Source organism: Gossypium arboreum, chromosome 2, assembly GCF_025698485.1.
Source record: "Gossypium arboreum isolate Shixiya-1 chromosome 2, ASM2569848v2, whole genome shotgun sequence".
NCBI lineage: Eukaryota > Viridiplantae > Streptophyta > Magnoliopsida > Malvales > Malvaceae > Gossypium > Gossypium arboreum.
Window position 1 is genome coordinate 52,458,914 of NC_069071.1, and position 5,120 is coordinate 52,464,033.

Here is a 5,120-nt window from a genome sequence, read left to right on the forward strand (position 1 = left end):
GATCGTCTGGCTTCCTTCAAGTAGTTCCTGGCATGTGGTTCTGTATTCTAGAAAAGTTCTGGAAGAGGCCTCCTCTTTGGGTCATACTTAGGGTGTTTATATAGGCTTTGGATTGGTTTTCTTCCTCCCTAAGTACCCTTCTCTGTGTAAAATACAACTATTTGAAAAAGGGATACGCCCGTGTGCCACAGCTATGTGACATGATTTCCTGGCTGTGTTCGATATGTTAAATTGCCACGGCCGTGTGGGCTCAATGGCCAGGCCATGTGAATCGTGTAAACCTTGGTCGACACCCCTGAAGGCCACGGGCATCTGAAATGCACGTGTGGCAAGGCTTAGGCCTTGTGATCTTCTCGATTTGGTCCATTTTGTCCCTTTTTAGCTAGTTTTTGGCTCCTTTTGACTCTTGGTGCTCTCCTGAGTACAAAACATGAAATAACCGGATTAAGAGCACCAAAATCTACAAATCTAGTAGTAAACATCCATAAATATGCTAAGTATTTGGGGTAAAACTATGTATAATTTGGCGTTTATCACATAGCTACTATATCATGTATATAGGGTTGTTTTACAACTTCATACTTTCAGAGGATCAGTTAAATTGAAGCTCTAATACCACTAAATTGTAACATACTATATTCGGCACTAAGTGTGCGGGCAATACGTGTGTACGGTGACGAGATTGGCACTAAGTGTGCATGCTGGAAATATATGGCACTAAGTGTGCATGCTGGAAATATATGGCACTAAGTGTGCATGCTGGAAATATACGGCACTGGGTGTGCGAGCTCAAAGGGTATGGCACTATGTGTGCGGGCTTAAATCACATGGCACTAAGTGTGCGAAATCGAGTATTAAGCTTGTGTGTGTGCACTCTATATATATATATCTCCGATCGAACAATTATATGGAGGTGTGTCTTCATCGAGTTGAGTATGGACAGCGGAAAGAGTAAGTACCTTGAGTTCGTGGCTAATAGATACTATGTTCATGCTCGGAGTTGAGTCGGTAAGTTTTAAATCTATGTGAAGATTTCAATTGCATGATTGTTGCGAAATGAAATGACGTATGGAAATTGCTTCAAATATCCTATTGAATAGTATATGAAATGTAAATGTATGACTTGGTATGAGATTGATCCGAAGGTCTAAGGAACTATGGTATAGTTCGGTATGGTGGAACGCTGGGCCTTGTTTCATTATTTCATTTTATGATAATTTTAGTAACGGATGGTTGTGAAATGCTTATGACTTCTTGAGTTATAAACTCACTCGGTGTTTTCTTGTCACCCATTTTAGGTCTCTTGGACTTGTATCGCTTATGCGTTTCGAACCGTCGTTGAAGTCATCACACCGCTGGAAATCTTTTGGTATTGTCTTCGTAGTTGAACTAGGAGAACATTTGGCATGTATAGGCTATTTTGTTTTGTTGAATCTCGGGTTGTAAAGCGTAAGCCATGCGAAGATGGCCTATGTGGTCGGTTGAGTGTGAATCTAAAACCTATAGGCACGAGCCTTAGAAACCTTAATTTTGATAAGGTGGCCATAGTTTGTATTATGTATGATGAAATAGTTGGCCATGGAAGAATTATGAAATAGTCATTGTTTGCTTTAGTACCAGATGCTGCCAGCAGCAGTGAGGTGAGATGGAAAAATCACTAAAAATAGTAGAAGTAGAATTAAATAGTGAATAAATTATGAAATTGAACCTTGATGAATCTATTTTCATATGGACGAAACAAAACGACTGTATGAGCTGTATTTTAAGAGATATTCAGGTTTTTAGGAAACAGGGCCAGAACGGTTTCTGGATCCCCTGCTCCGACTTGGAAAATTTACCATAAATTATCCAGAAATAATTAGAAGTCATGCCTTATATGCATAGATTTCCCTTTGATTCTAGTTTCATTAGAAACAAACGGCATGAGCATTAGAGCTCTGTACGAGATGATATCCAGGTTGTAATGCATAAAGGTCGGTGTAGTCGAACCCTGAAACAGGGGTGACTTTAACTAATAAACTGTACCAATTGGCCCAATAAAAAATTCTAGAAATAAATTCATGGATGGATATATGAGTTTAGTTTCAGGGAAAATTGACAGAACTCATTTTCGAGTTCTGGAACTCGAGATATGATTTTTAAGGTGACAGTGACACGTTAACTAGCCGCCTGGAATGAAAAAGGAAAACAAAAAAAATTTCCAAGAGAGGAATAAGTAAGTAAGCCCCGGTAACACCTCGTGGTCAAATCCGGTGACGGTCACGGGTTTGGGGTGTTACATTTAATTGGTATCGAGCTATGGTTTAGTTGGTTCTAGGACTACCATAGCGTGTGAGTCTAGCTATACATGCCAAATCGTTAGTGCTTAATAATGTGATGACTTCTTACGGTTGAAATTTTGTTTTGATTAGCAATGGAACCCGGTAGAGAGACCCTTGGCGGATGACGTTGAAAGTGTAGCGGCTACTCTGCGCAAGGGACACCGCCTGTTGAGCCTCATCATCCGCGAATAATCAAAATGAAGGCGAAACAAGCCTTCTTCACCATGATGAATGAGTGGGTCGCGCAATATGCCCGAACCAATCCGGCTGTCCAACCATTCCCGAATTTAAATAATCCACCCCAAGAGCCCGTAATGCCATGCCATCGATCTTGTGAGGCTGAGTAAACCACCGTGGACTTGATTAGGAAGCGTGGGGCGAGGAGTTTAAGGCCATAGTTACCGATGATGCCGAAAGGGCCGAGTTCGCTTGATAACACCATTAGAGTGTTTGATGAACTGTCATGCACACCGATGAATGTCTTAAGTGTGCTATATCTTTGTTGCGAGACTCACCTACTATTGGTGGAGGACCTTGATTTCCATAGTCCCAAAGGAACAAGTTACTTGGGATTTCTTTCAAACGAATTTCGTAAGAAATATATTAGTCAACGGTTCATCGATCAGAAGCGTAAGGAATTTTTGGAGCTCAAGCAAGGCCATATGACAGTATCTGAATACGAACATGAGTTCGTAAGACTTAGTCGGTATGCTCGGGAGTGTGTGACTGATGAGGTTGCTATGTGCAAAAGATTTGAAGAAGGATTGAATGAAGATTTAAAGTCGCTAGTGGGTATTTTGGAGATAAAGGAGTTCGTAACACTAGTCGAACGAGCTCGCAAGGCGGAAGAACTTGGAAAGGAGAAGAAGAAGGCTGAATTTGAAGCAAGAGATTATCGTAAAAGATCAGCGAGTAAAGCTCCGTTCTCGACCGTAAAGAAATTCAGGGAGGACACTAGTAAGTCGAGGGCGACTTCGGGAATTTCCATCGAGCCCGACCATCGACAGACTCGAGCTACTTGGTAGCTAGTGTGGGCAATAATCGTCAAGAGAAACCCGAATGCCCCCAATGAGGAAGACGACACCTAGGTGAATGTTGGGGTAAGTCCATTAATAGGGCTGTTATGGATGCGGTTCGAGGGACCACTTCATTAGAGATTGCACGGAGCTAGATGAGAGGAATAAGACGCAAGGTGCAAGACCTAGTGGAACGACGGTGGAGGTAGGCCCCGAGAATTTCGGAGGTAGGGGTGGTAATCGAGAGGAACCTCTAATACGGCTGTCCGATCCGAGACCCGTGCTCTCGCTAGAGCATATGCCATCCAAGCACAAGAGGAGGCATCCTCCCCGACGTTATCACCGGTACTTTTACTCTCTTTGATACTAGTGTGATTGCATTGATTGACCCCGGCTCTACTCATTCGTATGTATGTGAAACCTTAGCATCCAAAGAAGACTCTACCGTTGAGTCTATCGAGTTCGTAATTCGGTGTCAAACCCTTTGGGTCAATATGTACTGTTGATAAAGTGTGCAAGAGATGCCCCTAATAATTCGAGAATCGCTTTTCCTACCGATCCGATGCTTCTACCATTTGATGAATTGATGTTATTCTTGGTATGGATTGGCTGACCGTACATGATACAATGGTGGATTGCAAAAGGAAAACCATTGATTTGAGGAGTGTAAATAACGAGGTAGTCCGAGTCGAGTCTCATCGATTCAAAAGGAGTGCCGGTGATAATATCTTCTATGACCGCCGAGGTATGTGAAAAGGGTGTGAAACATACCTTGCGTATGTGTTTGAAAGTAAAGAGACGGAAAGGAAACTCGAATCGGTACCAGTGGTTTGTGAGTATTTAGATGTTTTTCCGAGGAGTTACCAGATTGCCACCGGTTCGAGAAGTGGAATTCGCATCGAAGTTGTACCGTTACTACGCCGATTTCAATAGCCTCGTATCGTATGGCATTAACGGAATTAAAGGAATTGAAGGTTCAATTGCAAGAATTGACGGATAGAGGTTTCGCTCGACCGAGTTTTTCTCCATGGGGCGCACTCAAGATTGTTTGTGAAGAAGAAGGATGGAACTATGAGATTGTGCATCGACTATCGCCGCTTGAATAAAGTGACGATAAAGAATAAATATCCGCTGCCACGAATTGACGATTTGTTTGATCAATTAAAGGGAGCCTCGGTGTTTTCAAAGATAGATTTGAGGTCGGTACTATCGGTTGAGGGTCCCAGAATCGGACATACCCAAAACCGCTTTTAGAACGAGGTACGGTCACTACGAATTCTTGGTGATGTCGTTTGGGCTCACTAATGCCCTGCGGTATTTATGGATTTAATGAATAGAATTTTCAGGCCATACTTGGATCGGTTCGTAGTTGTATTTATCGATGACATTTTGGTCTATTCGAGAGATGAAATCGAACATCTTGAACACCGAGGCTAGTGTTGCAAATTTTACGAGATAAGCGATTATACGCAAAGTTCAAGAATGTGAATTTTGGTTGAGAGAGGTTAGCTTTTTGGGGCACGTGGTGTCCGTGATCGGTGTCGTGGTGGACCGAACAAAATTTCGACCATAGTCGATTGAAACCTCCAAGGAATGTTACCGAAGTTAGGAGCTTTTGGGGCTTGCGGATACTATCGACGATTTGTGAAAGGTTTTTCGATGATAGCTGCATCGATGACGAAACTACTCCAAAAGATGTTAAGTTCGAGTGGTCGGAATGTGTCAAGAAAGTTTCGATCGACTAAAACTTGTTTAACCGAGGCCCCAGTTAGTACAACTGTGA